The sequence below is a fragment of the Brienomyrus brachyistius genome, chromosome 7 (assembly GCF_023856365.1).
Source record: "Brienomyrus brachyistius isolate T26 chromosome 7, BBRACH_0.4, whole genome shotgun sequence".
NCBI lineage: Eukaryota > Metazoa > Chordata > Actinopteri > Osteoglossiformes > Mormyridae > Brienomyrus > Brienomyrus brachyistius.
Window position 1 is genome coordinate 11,151,407 of NC_064539.1, and position 16,801 is coordinate 11,168,207.

Sequence of the window (16,801 nt, forward strand, 5' to 3'; positions counted from 1 at the left end):
TTTGTGGTGTCAGGCGATTTTTCTCTCTACCCCTTAAAACTAAATCTGAAGCCAGGTGTTGGATTTTTACCATCAATTTCTTGGATTTTTTTGGTTATAATGGATAGAATATATCTTGGGTATACAGCCTTGCGGGAGGCGACTAGCACTGTTTCCTCGACACTCGAAAAGTGAAGGACTCTGTGAACTATGCACCTTCTCCCCATGTTATGTTTTCTTCACACACCCCAGTTTCCTTCCACAGTCCAAAAAATCTAATTGGTGTGATTAAATTGCCCACAGAGTATCATTGTGTGGGTGTTCATGTGCCCTGCACTGAACTGGCATCCCGTTCAGTGTCTGCCCAGCCTTGGGCTTAGTGCTCCCTGGGATGGTCTCCAGGACCCCCTATGATGCCATCCCTGAAGTTAAGGCAATCACATCCAAACTGCACATAAAATAAAGGATAAATTGTAATGTGATATGTGTAAATGGCGAAGGTAACCTATTATGTTTATAACAGCCATTTAATTTACTGAATGTGTTTATGTTTCATTTAAATTCTCTTATGTATGAGTTAACTGATGCCAGTAGACTGTTGTTAGTTTAATTAATAAATCAAGTGTGACTTGTGGTTTTGGATCTGGGAACTTGGGAGAATCTATTTTGGAAGTGTGAAGGGGGGTTGCCAATAGTATGAATAGACGCTACATTGAAAATCATAGGGGAACGCCCCTCTGTGTTGGAAGGATTGGTGTGGGCTACACCTGCCCACAGTTTAATTACTTTATGAAGGGGCGCTAAAATTATTAATACTAAGTTTGATTGTCTAGAGTCTCTGGCGAAGTATGGAGAAATATTGGTTTTTCTGTTTGAGTTTCTGTTTTCATTTTTCAGTCATTTGTCTGTTTAGCTAGTTATTTATTAAATGAAGCAATTATACCTGAGTTTATTAACAACACACAATGCTGGACTCTTTGGCTGTGTCTGAATTCGGGGACTGCATCCTTTGAATGATTCAGTCTATGCTGCCTTTGTAGGCTGCATCCTTCAAAGGTCCGCACAATGAATCTTCGAGTATGTTGGGCTGCGAGGGATCTGCCCGACGCATTTCTAGATCGCATTTGAAGGAGCCGTCGAAATCAGACAGCCTTGTCATGTCACTGTAACACATTCGGTCTCTTCCTTTGAAAGAAGCAGCGCCTGAATCCGACAAAGCCTTTGTTCTGCTTGCATGTTCTGCCGTCAACCCCTGAGTCAAAATTACCCCTGTACACCGACCCTCAGCAGCACGGTACCCAATACAGTCATGCCACATTTGTGACACCCCCATGACCCTGACTAGGACAAGCAGTTAGAAAAAGGATATTGCTTTGTGTCCAGTGCTGGCTGGGATAGGCCCCCACTGACCCTGCAGAGGATGAGCAGTTAGATATTGCTTTGTGCCTTGTGCTGCATGAGCTAAGCTCCAAGTCCCAGAAGCCCTTGATCAAGATAAATACTAGAAGGTAGATTCCTGGGATGTTTTCTGCTGACTTGGTTCTGTTGTGGTGTTCATGCTGAATATTAATAAATCGAATAGAAGAGTATGGAAAAACAAACTGCTAGGGATGATGATGATGATGATGATGATGATGATGATGATGATGATGATGATGATGACAAAATGTAAGGTAGACACCGGAGAGTCCGAACAGAGACAACCATGGAAGCAATTACTCAGACGATTTATCCTTCAGTGACAGCTTGAAAATCAGATTTTTCACCCGTCACTGCAAAGACACGCCTATACCTATGTAGCATTGTATTTAAAGGACCTCATATTGTCTGGGAAAATACAAGCCATAATGTGACCTTTGACATTAATCATATATGCCGCGGCACTATGAGATGAATAACCTGTCAGTGATGTCGGCTACGCCTGTCACACTAATGATCAGATGCAATTACTGGCACATCTGAATAATTTAAAATACAGCTTATTCATTGTGGCACATCTACTCCACGTTTCTGTCTGTTAGACTCTATTGGAGATCCAAAATAATTTCAGTCCCTAGTGAGAAAATAAGTGGATATCATTTCCATGTCAAAGTAATGTATGCATGAATGCCACTTGCAGGACAAGAGCCAAATCTGCTTTGTTTAAGAGGTATTATGGATTGAATAGTTGTGTTATCTGGTTAACCTGGTTTAAAGCATGAAACTTAGGAATATGATGTTCAGACATGCTCAAAAATGAATATTCTTCATGTGTGCTCATAGATATTGAATAGTCATTTGAAACCCATCCCTGTTATGTCTGCCAGATACACCTTCGATTACAGTAAAAATTGTCAGTGATTTTACATATATGTACTAATAATAAAAAAATTATAGTCTATGTAGCTTTTCTGATTCAAATTTGGCACTTACGTACAGCCCCCGGAAACTCACTACTCACTACTGACAGGGCTGGCCCTCATCCACCAATGTAGTATCAGATAAATGCTTAAATATAATGAGAATAGTAATTATCATTACTATTTGTATTATGTTTACCTAGTCTGAGACCAAACAGTCAGCAATGGAAGGTCTCATATGATTGATGGCTGGCAACTTAAAATGTGAGGTTTTACAAGATGTTTTAATTGTTTGATTTAAAGACACGACTTTCGCCATGAGATTCGTGTTTGTGTTGTGATGCCACTGTCCTCGGTTATTTCTGGCTAACTCTGCATGAAGTTAAGCACCGCAGTAAATTGGCCCAGATCTTGACTCAGTTTAATTCTCCTTAAAATTTGAGCGCAGCACCTCTGTAACTCCCCACTACACCTCAGATATGGAGAGAGCCTCCTAGTCAAGGAACAGAGACACTTTCCCTTCATCACAAAGAAACGTGCGCAGTGTTCATACTCTGCTACTTTCCTCGCTGAAATTTGTGTTTCCTCGCAATATCAATTTCACCCATCATTTTATTCTGAACACAGAGCTCCATAATGAGTGTGTTAATCCAATGAAAGCAGACCTAATGAATAACCAAGTCGAGCAACAGGCAGCACAATGGCTGTCACACGCATGCACGCGAGGACCCCCTCCAGCTGCACCCAGCTCCTAATGACAGACGAGGCCTTCAGCCCAGTCCTTTGTTATTCTGACCAGTGATTGGAAGAATAAACCTTTTCTATAATGGTGCTTGGAAACCCCTTTGTGGTCTTTCTCCCGAGGCCACTGCGCAGAATGACTTCGAGGGGGGTTTGAAACCAACACAAATGAAGAGGCATGGCTGACCAGCAGGAGGTTAACAAGCAGATTTCTATCATGGGGCAGCGAGCAGAATGGCCTCAAGCAATGTCACGGCTGGTGTCAGCACCCTTGGCCTGCCGAATTATGGCACAATGGTAAAAGATGTCGGGCGGCCATGTTACGGACTCATCTCGGGGGAATTATCTGACAAAAGAGCCCAGGAAGAGTACTGCCTTCCCAAAAGGGGAGCGCATATCCCACAGGCCTCATTCAACCTCCAGGCTGTGGAGACATTCCAGTCGTGCCTAGTCTTCTGGGAATATTTTATGGATTATGTCATTGCTGTTTTTTTTCAAGTTGCAGTTTCTGCAGCAGAACGTGTGGCATTGTTTGGACCTTTAGGGAATGATGAAGGGCAGGTAAGTGAATGCACAGACGCCAGCGAGCCACACCCTAGAGGGTGGTGCACGCAAGCAAATTAATAAAGTTTCGGCATTAAAACGAAGCAGGATACTTTAATTGTTAGAAACGTTCACTCAAAGACACATTTCAAATGTAGGTGTCTTTACATATTTCTCATATATCTAGGCAAAAAGTTGCATTGCATGCTGGTGCAAATTAGCATTCATTTCATTCATCTTTAAGCTTCAGCCATTCCTAATACTATTCACAAAATGTTTCGAAATTAAGATGTTATAGGATAAATAAGTCTGTTGTTTGTATAACTCACTAGGGGTCCAAGAACCACCGGTGCTGGATCCTTATTTATTTATTTTTTGCCTTGGTTTTTGATATATTCATTTGCATCATGTATCATAACAATGGTACATCCTCGGGACTATGTAAATTTCTTCAATGATACAGTTGAAAGGTCCTTTTCATAAAACAATACAAATATACATAAAAACTGTAGCAATTCTATGTCCAAAACTTGTATTTATTTGTATTTAATTCTAACTCACAATGTTCCTATATGACTGCAGACTGAAAGATAAAAAGCTTTGAAGTTCCTATCTGTTTTATTAAAGTGAAGCTCAGAGGCAAGCAATCGAACCAACACCTACTTAATAAAAACTGCCAGCACAACATGAAAGCTAACTGCCGAGAAGAAAAACCTTGCTGGGATTGATGGTCCTGGCAATGTTGGATGGGGGGGGTTCTCTTCAGAGGGAAATTATGCAAATTTTAATCACCATAAAAACACACAAAGCTGGTCTTTTCCCTCCTGCGTAATTAAGCCTTGCATGCCTGCCTTGTCATTTTCAGCATGGCCAAATGGGATGCAAATCAGAGACCCCGTGTAGGAGGACCTGGAGTGCACTGCATCTCAATATAGCAACACAGGAGAGCAACGTTACCTCAACAGCTGCCTCAAAGGTTCCAACCGGTATCATACATTCTCTACTGATCATGTTTAATCAACAATTTTTTTATAGCAACATTTCAAAGCATTAAACTACTTTCTTAATTAGGATTTCTGGAGTATACTGTAGATTCTATATGAATAAGAAATAAAAGGGGAGAAATTTCCCAAGTTCTTTCCATTTTTCAGTTTCTTAATTCATTTGTTTTCTCAGCTGTTGCCCACATATGATCACATGAAACCAGCTGTTTTTTGGATTTTTTTGTTTTTATTTTGCCTTTCTGTTAAAATAGCTTCAATTTGCTATGGAAATGTTGACTAAAACTGGAAAAAACGATCAAAGAGGTTTCTGGATTTTATGGTAGCACCTTTTTGGTTAAGTACCTTGTTTGTTAAGTCCTTTTCCAAAACAGATGCAAATGATTATGACAGGGAGGACCGGACTGTGGCTCTCTGGGTCAAAGGTCACACCCTGCCTTTTCAGGCCTAACACAGCCCAGCGTTGTGTTGGGCGTCAGCTGTGACCGGGTTATGATGTCACATGCCCTAGAGGTATCACTAGTTTCTCTTAATGAGTAAACAAGTCTTTGTTGAATTTCGAGATGGCATGGACTTCTGTTGACCTTGCATGACTTTGTTATTTATTAATTCCAAGAGCTACTCTGAAAGCCTGCAGTAACATTTGAAAGATACTGGAGGAGGGAAAAGGGGAATTGAATTCTTTGGTCTGTCCATCCTGTAGACCCCTCTATAGGATGTGTAGTCTAGCTATTAAACACAACGCCTAGAAAGTCATTAATAACCATAACATTAACTCAATGGGATATGCTAGGGGGTCATTCATTTGAGTGTTTGTTCTTCAGCTTTGAGGGCTCTGTTTGAATGGAGTGAAGAAATGGAGTGAAGCAGAAATGTTAAAGGAAAAAGGAAATGTAAAAGGAAACCAAATCAGACCTTCGTTCTGCAGTAGTCGGACAAAGCGTATTCGATTTCCCCAGTGCACAACGATCATTCTGCACAGATTGTAAAAAGTACAAACAAAAGAATCATGCCAGAATTTAAAAAAAATGTAAATGAACTCCATTCAGGTATCTCACATCCTCAACTGCAGATCATCACATTCAGGGACTCAGACAGCGTCCATAAACTCCTCTACTCAGAACACGTATTTTCATAGATCAAATAAATGAATAGGTTGTAGTGTTTTGTTTTGGATATTCTGAGTGGGTTTTTTACTCCAGAAAATAGGCACATGTAAAGGATTAGTTGAGTAACAGAAATCGAAATGGAAAATGAATTTTGTAAAACTAATAACTAGCAAAGTCAGAAGACATTTCAAAGCATGATGTGCTTTTGACAAAGGTCATTATGAACATAAACAAATCAATAAAACAACAATGTAGACAGATGCTGGTGAAGAAGCAAAGCTGTTGAGAATCAGGGTCTGTTGAAGCTCCAGCTAGATTTTAACAGACACCATATCCCACAGGGCCTATGAGTATTACAGGCCTTTTAACAAAATGATGACATATGGAATGGAACATGGCCAGTTTTTATCACAGGAATATTGGTGTTTACATAGCTGAGTGCCTCTTCAACTTTTCTGCATGTTTCTCAGGCCATTTGATGCCAAACGTGAACACGTCATGATAGCAGAAAGGACAGACGGGGCCAACTGGGAAGCCTTACGTCGCTTCCATTCATGGGGAATGACAGAGGAAAAACAATCGCAGCACATGTCAAACTCTGGAGTGCTGGTGATGCAGATTTGTGTCAGGACAGGTGGGGACATTGGGCCACAAGAGCAACGTGGCATTTAAGTAACTAACATTGTTAGTTGCCATGTTTCTGTCTCAACATGGTTAATCTGGCTAAACGCAGATGAGGCAAATACAACAGCAGTAGCAACACCAACAACAATGATAATAATTCATTCATTGTAGGAAATAGCTGTCTATTCAATAAGTATAATAAACACATTTGCAATGTACATAGAGAACAGTATAGTGTCTTTGGCACTCTTCTTACTTGATTGTAATTTTATACCTTGAAAATTATTGTAAGAAACATAATCATGTATAAATGTATATAACTATATGTTTGATAAGATGATGTATACCTTCACATAAAGTGTTACATTAGTATGCCCAAATATCCTGATACAGTGATTTATGACTGTTAATTATCATAAGTTCATTCACTGATAACATAACTGATATTGTAACTGTAAAATTAGGGTAAAAATTCCACGTGCGATTGGTTTGTTTTACTCATTTCATTTTGAACCAGAATTAGAAAGTTGTGTCATCATGTGGCAAACAGTTTGCTGGGTACATATAATTTATCTTAGAGCATTTGGTCCTGATCAACATTAGAAATGATACTGCCAACAGTGAAGACATCCTTTTTGTTACACTAAAAAATAACCAAGCAAATATATTTAGCAACTATGTAGAGCAAGAATGCAATGCAGTAACATTTTGGTGGTAAGTGCACGAGTAATAGGAAGGTACTAATGGATACAATTACATTATTATTGTATTGTTGTGCTGTGTTCTTTATATACCTGGCCTATAAGTGATATATTCTAGAAATTGTGACCTATCGATTGACCAACAAAAGATAACATAAGTGAAACTCAGTTTTTGTTCAGTAAGCCCACAAAGCCAATCCTTCCATTCATTTTTTGGGGTGATGGGGGGGGATTAACTGCAATTTATTCTTCAAATGGCACAGGAAAGCAAATACAGAAGGTTAAGATGTGGGATTAGCCATTGGCTCAGCTGGGCTTGGCTGCCAAGCGGCCGGACGTTATAAGCATGTCCGCAAAGAGCTGCCTGGCTCGCGTTTCGCAGTAATTGTAGGGTAGATGACGAAAGCTACAGCCCATGGGATAATGAGAACGCTGGGTGTTTAATAGCACCAGTAAAGCCCTTCACACTTGTAATAAAGGTGTCCCCTTAAATTGGGCAGTTCAGCTTGAAATAGGCGCATTTGCGACAAACTGCAGCGCTTTAGGCGTAAATGTGGTCGATGTGTCACCAGCACCCGAGTGATCAAATGTAAACATTTGCAAACATTGTCTAGAGTATACTTAAGGATGTATGCAGCGTTACCGACTGGGGGATTGTGGGGAACATGATTTCTTTTTGCTGCAGTGGTACGTGCCGTGCGCCGCTGTGCTCTGCTTACAAGGAACTGATGTATATGTCCTGTATATGAGGAAATCGTTTCAGAAGAGACAAGAGAGACTATTCTCAATGCAAGTGTGCTGTTTCAGACCATCAGAGAGAACAAGAGTGAAGGGTTCTCCACCTTATCTCGGGAAAGTGAAGGAAGTGGTGAGCATGCAGATTGGGTATGATGGTCTCTCTCTCCAAACTAGCTTTGGTACAAGCCTGGAAAGAAAGAGGATGACTTTAAGAAATGGGGTCTTTAAAATAACCAGGCCAACCTATTTTAAGGTTAAACACCATATTATAAACACTCAAACCAGATAAAAAAAAAAAAAATCTGCTCTTCAACAGCACACAATGATAACAGTGATTGTGAGCATGATGCGATGGGTCTCCATTGAGTACGACGTGTGCAATTACTTTAATGGCACTTTAATGATAATTCTGAAATCAATAATTCGCATTTTTATAAAGATGTGTTCTTTATTCTAGTAATTCTAGTGGTAAATACAGCAGCATAAATTGACACATATTTCTAGGTGTCAGTGTTTTATGATTTGAATCTTGTTTTCGTGCTTTAAAATATTTCTTGTATCGCTGTTATCTGTCTGTGTCACACGGCCATGTGACAGGATGAGTGGGAGGAATGCATTATCCGAGTGATGGATCCGTTTCAATAGACGGGGGGAGCCCCAACCTCGCCCCCACCCACCCCCGCACCCCCTGCTATGGGATGCAAGGGATTTCTCCACCTACCTGCAACTGCCTGCTTCACAGTGAGTTTCACTATGACAGCAGTGTTCAGACACCCTGGCAAGACCCCCAGCCCCGGCCATGTGCTGCCCATGACAGGCTCAGCTAAAAGCTCGGGGAGAGACTGTAACCACAAAAAGATGACTGGTGTACTAATCCATTATGTGCAGACATTACATTGTGGATTATTTAATGCAATGGGATATTGATTCAGATATTTTGCCTATAGGGATATAACTTAGAATATCATTCAATTTTTATAATCATTAATGCATAAAATCCAAAGCTAGTCCAAAGCACAGAGTGGCTATTCGCTGCCCTGTATTACTACATGACTAATATAATCTATTGATTTTCACTGAACGCCATTTTGAGAATCAATGCCCACAGTTTCAAAACCAGCAAGACCCAGGTCTGAAAACAAACTGTCTTCTTTTTTAATGAAAAAAAGGCAAGCGTTGCATTCCATTTTTATTTTTGACATGTTGTGAACTGCATACTTAATCCTTGATCTCTAACCATAAGGTTTACGTCTGCGTTACACCGGCTACACAGCTGCTTAGCCACTAACCCGTGTGTGTGTTTGTGTGTGTGTGTGTGTGTGTGCGGGGGGGGAGTGGGCAAGGGGGGTCATGTATATATTACACTGTGGGGACCAAAATCCCCACAATATATATATATATATATTATACACTATGCTATATGATATACAGGTAGCTTACCACATCTATTCATGTTGTATATTATGTACAGAAAGTTCAGATTCAGCAATATTATGTATGAATTATTTGCACATATCATTCTATTCATGTTCCATAGTTTACATAGCATATTTATATTTTCTGCCCTCCTATAATGTCATGTGCCCTGTGTGTGGTTTGTGTTTGCACTCGTGCACTAATCTGCACTTTCCCCCTGTAATTGTGTACATACAGTCCCCCTATGTGTCTTACGTTTGCACCATGGTCCGGGGGGAGTGACGTCTCATAGCACTGCATCCCTTTGTATGGCAGGCACAACAATAAAGTCCCACTTCAGTTGAAACTCCGTTTCAGAAGATGTATGACTGCAATCAAAAACCTAAAAATACCAAACATCTTGTATTTTGTTTGGTTACTTATGGCTAAGGTTAGGGCGGGTAGGGGTAACGTTTGTCATTGTTGGGATTAGAGTTTTTCCCATAGAAAAGAATGGAGAGTCTCCCTAAAGATATGAATACCAATGTGTGTGTGTGTATGTGTGTGTAAAATCCTGCCCAGGGTGTTTCCCTGTGTAACGCCTCTGTTTTCTGGGATAGGCTGCAGTTCAGATGTCAGCATTACCCTACACATTGATGTATTCAAGGTATTGAATTATTAATAATATTCTGAATGCATCCAGACAGACGCATCTGGTCTGTTAAAGAAGTTCGCTCTCCTGTGTTCTGTATCTTCATTCCTTATGCATTCGTTATCGGTCAATCTGGCTGCCCCAATGCAGCCTAAAGCTGCAGCCCTGTAAAAGTACGAGGGAAACGTAGCACATTTTGTACACCATTATCAAAGCTGATCCCTCATTTAATTCAGTGAGATAACACTGAGGGAAAACTGCCCCCATCGATCGAGATAGTGGTGGAACAAAGAAAAACAATGATGTAATGCTGCTGCGGAGTGACCCCTGGCAAAGATCAACCCAAACACAAGCTACGGCACTTGAAGGCGACAGATACAGGTTTAGCACAGATTGAGGATCTACTCTTAAGAATTAATAGGCATGAAAAGGATTTGTTTGAAGCCAGTTATTCTCAGTGCCACCCAAATGGAGCTAATGCTGATCAATGTCTTCCTGACTGCACACCATATACCTTGATTTTGCTCTAGTTTAAAATTTTCCTTCTATCTATGTGATCGCTGTGAAACCCTTTGATCACTTTCAACACACCAAAAGACCCAATGTCAATTCCAAACTAAAGGTCGATATTGTTTCTTTTTAAAATTGTCCAAATAGACCAAATCCAAGTCTAGTGAAGGTTTAAGTCAGCAGAGAGTGAAATGAATGTATCCCACTGACTCACATTGTTTATATCTGTAGTTGGTTTATTTTGAATATTTTATTTTTGCTTTGCATAATTAGGTTTGTCATCAAATTTCCTGTGCAGTGATTTGCCATATTACAGAGTTAGGAGATCTGTATTCTGTCTATTTACAGTCTTCATTTGCAAGGCCCATCAGAGGAAGTATGTTTAGGAAAAATGACATGTAAGAGGACTACTTCGACCCCAAATCATGCAACAGCAGATGTCAGTGACATTCTTCCTGACATGAAGATGGTCACCCTCAACCTCCATCCAACCGCACATTAGTGCAGCGCCTAATGCAGCCCCCACCGTCCACCACAGATTCTCAGCTGACATGCTGAACATGTGCCCCTCTAGCTCATAAGCACAAGAGTTCTTCTGAGAATTAAACCGCACCCGGCCCCCAGTCCTGGAAATACAAAAGGGACTGCCTCTCCAATACTGCTCTTTCTTCACATTGTGTCACCATAAATGGTAGTGGCGGGGGGGGCTTCTCAATATGCTGGGGGCTAGAGCTCCCTGCTAATCGCTCATGTTATCGCGATGTGTATCTGACGCTTCCAAATTGATCTAGAATTCAATTTCTTCAGTGGTGAAAGCGGTGTAATGCAATCAAAGAACATGATCTCTGATTGAGCTAAAGCTGAATGACACTGTATCTGTCAGATCACCGTTGATGTTTCCCGCTGTTGAAAACAAAAGACCTCCGTTGTCTTTATGATTCAACAAATAATTATCGGAAAACATACCAGCTCATCTTTTTTAATCAAATTTATCATCATTTTCGGATGCCTGCTTTTCCCATTTGGAGTCACGGCGGCCCAAATCCTATCCCAGAAGCTACAGGCACAAGGCAGGGCACCAAGCTACGGAGAACGTGGAGGAAACCTCACCAGGACACGTGGAGAACATGCAACCTCTACACATAGGGAGGTAGGGCAGAGACTCAAACTCTGGTCGCTGCGCCACCTCACCACCCCGGCATGCCTGACCCCTACACTGAAAGGTTTCACGAAATTACTGGCAAGATTTCTGTACTATATGAAATAAGCTCATCCATCTCTTCCCCTGAGCTAAACAAACACTCTTACACACATGCTGTACAGCAGAACATTTCGTCTCCTGCAGCAACTCCTTGGAAGTCTTTGAAGAACAAAAAACAGAGGCTTGTTTTTCCGATACAATCAACAGAACAGTTCATGGGCTGCTGCATTCATCTTGGTATCAAAGGCGCTTTCTTAACTTCACAGGACTTCTGCCCTCTGTGGCTGAAAATGGTTCAGTCTGTGTGGTCTCAGGCCTACAAAGACATTTTGTTGATGTACATTATGCTTGCATATACTGTGTGAGGCTCACTCTGGACTGGAAAGAGTGTTAACAGAATACAACTGGTCTTCGGTTAAATATTTAAAATTGCTGCATTATTAGGCTGGTGTTGCAACTTCCTCTCTGCATTCATTCACCTTGACAGAAGACAGACCAAAGCTGGCCTGTCCCCTTCACCATGACACTCAACAGCATCTTTCCAAGATTCAGTTCACAAACTGCACTTGGAATTAACAGATTCAAAAGAAGTTAAAATCTAAAGCAGCTGTTAGATGTGCTTAACTCTGCTAATGATAAACCTGATGGCCCGTATTCCATCATGTCACAAATAGCTTAATTAGAGACGTCTTTCTTTGATGAGCATTGACTGCACTGAATATGCATGGACTGGTCATCAGACCTTTCCCAGTGGCCCGGTCTTGTGAGGGCCAGTCTTGCCCTGGCATTATATAGTCTATATACCAGGGCCGCCCTGGCATTATATAGCCTATATCCCAGGGCCCCCCCGGCATTATATAGTCAATATACCAGAGCTGCCCCGGCATTATATAGCCTATATACCAGGGCTGTCCCGGCATTATATAGTCTATATACCAGGGCCGCCCTGGCATTATATAGTCAATATACCAGAGCTGCCCTGGCATTATATAGCCTATATACTATGGCCGCCCGGCATTATATAGCCCCCAGAGCTGCCCAACCTGTCAGTCGATCACAGTGTGATCGCAGAAGATGATCACCGGATAATGCTTTATTTCAGAGGTGGCCAGTCACTTGATCGTGATCAGTACAATATACCAAGTGTATATACCAACTCTTTCCTTCATGCATGTCATACATGTTGTTTTGGCATATTCACTCACCCTTTTAAAAGCTCCTATTTCATTGCTCTTTTACAGATTACTCTTATTAACAATCCCCAGCCCTGGGTGGAGGCACTCTTGGCACAACCTAGATTTAGGGGTTTGGATTCCACACCTGCTTTGTATTTGTGTGCACATTACATTCTCCCCCCATGCTGCCTGGATTTCTTCTGGGGCCTCTGTTTTCCTTCCAGCCGTCTTGCAGCCAAATGTACACACATACACTATGTGCATATCTCAATTGCTCATAGCGTGTGTGCATGTGTGCTTTGCAATGGACTGGAAACTTGCTGCCTACTGCCCTGTGCCGGCTACTGCCCTATGCCAGCTGATACCCTGTGCCTCCTGCTGCCCTATGCCAGCTGCTGCCCTGTGCCGGCTACTTCCCTATGCCAGCTGATACCCTGTGCCACAAGCTGCCCTGTGCCGGCTACTTCCCTATGCCAGCTGGTGCCCTGTACCACAAGCTGCCCTGTGCCGGCTACTGCCCTATACCAGCTGATGCCCTGTGCCTCCTGCTGCCCTATGCCAGCTGGTGCCCTGTGCCGTCTGGTGCCCTGTGCCTCCTGCTGCCCTATGCCAGCTGGTGCCCTGTGCCGCATGCTGCCCTGTGCCAGCTGCTGCCCTATGCCAGCTGGTGCCCTGTGCCGCATGCTGCCCTGTGCCGGCTGCTGCCCTGTGCCGTCTGGTGCCCTGTGCCTCCTGCTGCCCTATGCCAGCTGGTGCCCTGTGCCGCATGCTGTCCTGTGCCGGCTACTGCCCTATGCCAGTTGATGCCCTGTGCCTCCTGCTGCCCTATGCCAGCTGGTGCCCTGTGCCGTATGTTGCCCGGTGACACCTGCTGCCCTGTGCCAGCTGCTGCCCTGTGCCGTCTGGTTCCCTGTGCTGTATGCTGCCCGGTGCCACCTGCTGCCCTGTGCCAGCTGCTGCCCTGTGCCACCTGCTGCCCTGTGCCACCTGCTGCCCTGTGCCAGCTGCTGCCCTGTGCTGGCTGGGACAGGCTCCAGGTCCACTAGGACCCTGACCAGGAAAAGTGGTTTGAAGGCTGATGGATAAAATTCGGAGATGTATTAGTGAGTGGTGGAAAACGTGCTCAATTTTCATAATTAATTAAAAGTACAGATAGCACTCCAAAATGTTACTACTAGTAAAAGTAAAAGTCATCCAGGAAAATGCTACTTATGTAAAAGTAAAAGATTTTAGAAGTACTTAAGTAAAAATACAATGCATTGCTATCTTTTGATTTTACAAAAAGCAGCTCATCCTTTAAGATTCACTCAAGATAGCATAGTAAGTATGATCACATATTTTCTTTTTATCATTTACTTGAAACTTGCCGAGTTTCCTGCCGCCGAGTAGTAAAATTACTTTTTTTCTTCCGTGGAAAGCAAAAGATCGATCTATGGGCCAGATTTCATAATGAATTATGAAAATTTTGCAGGCTGGTGCTTTTAGACTTCTTGTAAGTGGTGACTGAACCGACTCATACCCTCATCCTCCACAACTGAAAATGGCTGATCGTCCGATGCTATAATCATCCTTATTTCAGTAGTAGCTCTAGTGATGCTAACTTTTAATACTGATAAAGTTTAAAAAGCAGATGGCAATTTTGATATGTTAAACGATATATTGCGATGCTCTAGATATTTTTTCGATCTTCATTGCAAAATAATAATAAAGGCAAAAATATATTGCTCAAAGATCCTGAGAAAAAATCACAATCTCAATTCTGAGTGAATAAACAAAAATTGTATTTTACCCAGGATCTTGCAGCCCAGGTCTGGAATAGTATTTTTTAAGTACTGAAACAATGGTTGAGCAAAATTAATTGGAGTAAAAAGTCATAATTTGGCTTAGAAATGTAATAAAGTGAATTTATAATACTCAATAAAGTATAAATTTGGGGGAAAACTACTGAAGTACAGTAATAAAGTATTTCTACTTTGTTACTTTACACCTCTGTTAGTATTTAAAGTACTTTGTACAAGACAGATGGAAGCTGGCAATCATTCAAAATGAGTCATGCAAATATGAAATAGGCCAATGCATATGGTAACTGCTTCTCGCAAAGTAAGAAAAGCAGTTTTCTCCTGCTTCATTTTTACAAAGTACACCAATGCAAAACCTAGATTTGCCACTCAAAATATCAGACAGTGACACTTTTATCTCAGCCTTGCTGGATTAGGGTAAAGAATCCTTAAGCCATACATAAGGCCTTAAACATAAGATCATAAGAAATCTACAAACGAGAGGAGGCCATTCGGCCCATCAATTTTGTTTGGGGATAACTTAACTAATAGCTCAGAGTTGTTAAAATCTTATCTAGCTCAGATTTAAAGGACCCCAGGGTTTTAGCTTGCGCTACACTAGCAGGAAGACTATTCCATACTCGCTTCCTCAAATTCATTTTAAAATGTTCTCCCGCTAATTTACACCTATGGCCAAGATGTGAAGTTCCTGTATTTGAACTAATATTGAAGTAACTATTTGGTTGAACAGCATCCAGACCTGTTAGAATATTATCTACCTGGATCATGTCCCCCCTTAGTCTCCTTTGCTCAAGGCTGAACAGATTCAGCTCAGCTAACCTCTCCTCATAAGACGTTCCTCTAAGACCAGGAATCATTCTTGTAGCCCTATGTTAAACCCTTTCTAAGGCAACAATGTTCTTTTTAAGGTAAGGTGGCCACCCTGCACACAATATTCTAGGTGAGATCTTACCAAGGCATTATATACTCGTAGCATCACCTCCCTTGACGTAAACTCCACGCACCTTTAGATGTGACCAAACATCCTATTGACCTTTTTAATTGCTTCCCCACACTGGTGAGAGTGGGACATGGAAGCATCAACATACACACCGAGGTCTTTCTCATAATCAGCTACCTTTTTTCAGTGGAACCCATAAAATATCTGTATTTTATATTTCTGCTCCCTGGCTGCCTTTATTCTATAAGATATATGTATCCTTTTCAGCAAAGTAGATTTACAGAAACTGTACTGCGAAGATATTTAATAAGTTAAACCTCTGCAAACACCCAATTCAATGTTGTGACTGTCACTGGGGCCCAGTACAGTCAGTCATGAAGTTACAAAGGAGATCTGGTGTGAAGAAGTTCATAATCCACACAGAAGTAAACTGGACAAAAGTTGGTTAAGCCTAAGCAATAATACAATCTACCAGTCTCGATATCATCAGAGTTAGTTAGTATTGGTAACACGTCACCAGATCATCCTTTTTTTAAAACCCAAACTTCTATACAATTTGAAAAGGATGACTAGCTTTCAATGGACAGTAGAATTTCCAAGTACCTGACCTTTAATGGGTGATCTCAGCACTGGGTTCACACCAGCTTCTTATACCTGTTCCCTTCTGTAATCACATTATTACCTTTATGGATTTACAATGCAGTCTTTGCATCTTCTTATGATGTGTAATTCTGCTGTCTCTCAGATTATAACGGCACACTTACCTGGCAGGGGAGATACCATGATCACGAAGGTGGTTCACCCAGGGTGAGGCCCAGCCATTTCACTGCGGCTGTGCTGACCCCTGCCAATTCCCCAAATGTGGGAATCTCCACTGCATAATTTCAGGTTTATTTATTTATTTTTGTTTGTTTGTTTGTTTGCGTGCTTTCTTGTTGTAGGCAGTGGTGGCTTAGGGATGCGCACTTGTAATTGAAAAATTGCAGGTTTGATTCCCTGACCAGCAAGGTGCTGCTGAGATACCCTGAGCAAGGTACCACCCACAAGCACTGCTCTCCGGGCACTGGATTAGCTGCCTCCTGCTGTGTCACATATGACTTAAATGCAGAGGACACATTTTGTTGTGGTGTGTCAACAATGATCACTAAATTCATTGACTTTATAACAAGGAAATTGCAGCCCTAACACCCTTATCGCAAGTGATTTAAAGTCCTATCAGCAGTATTTCACGAACAGAGTAACGGGTATATATATAGCAAACGCAATTACATACCAAGGTTGTAAGTTAGTGTGTCAGTTGAAAGATTTATGTTCCTTTATCGTCAAATTTTCATTCTGAGATAAGCCCTTGTGT

The 16,801-nt window shown here is 41.6% G+C and overlaps 1 non-coding gene across 1 annotated transcript; it reads left to right on the plus strand.

Moving 5' to 3' along the window:
* The first annotated feature begins 16,203 nt into the window (after positions 1-16,203).
* Positions 16,204-16,364, plus strand: LOC125746912 (U1 spliceosomal RNA). The gene has a single exon (XR_007399091.1). It is a non-coding gene; the product is annotated as a U1 spliceosomal RNA (small nuclear RNA).
* The last annotated feature ends 437 nt before the right edge of the window (positions 16,365-16,801 follow it).